The sequence below is a fragment of the Octopus bimaculoides genome, chromosome 7, assembly GCF_001194135.2.
Source record: "Octopus bimaculoides isolate UCB-OBI-ISO-001 chromosome 7, ASM119413v2, whole genome shotgun sequence".
NCBI classification, from domain to species: domain Eukaryota; kingdom Metazoa; phylum Mollusca; class Cephalopoda; order Octopoda; family Octopodidae; genus Octopus; species Octopus bimaculoides.
This window is the reverse complement of record NC_068987.1, coordinates 99,871,826-99,872,296: the sequence shown is the minus strand read 5'-3', so window position 1 is coordinate 99,872,296 and position 471 is coordinate 99,871,826.

Sequence of the window (471 nt, the reverse complement as noted above, 5' to 3'; positions counted from 1 at the left end):
CTATCGGTCTCTTTTGCCGAACCGCTAAGTTGCAGGGACGTAAACGCACCAACATCGGTTGTCAAACGATGTTGGGGGGACAAACACAAACACACAAACATAACCCACACATATACATATATATATATATATACATATATACGACGGGCTTCTTTCTGTTTCCGTCTACCTAATCCACTCACAAGGCTTTGGTCGGCCCGAGGCTATAGTAGAAGACACTTTCCCAAGATTCCACGAAGTGGGACTGAACCCGGAACTATGTGGTTGGTAAGCAAGCTACTTACCACGCAGCCACAATTTTGATTTCACGATATTAATAGTAATATGTTATGAAATATATATACAATCGCTCGTGTTAAATACATTAATAATTTGATACAACAGAGCACTCAATATATATTCAGTATATAATATTCTCATTGAATATATTTAACTAAATGTTTATATATATATATATATATATATATATAT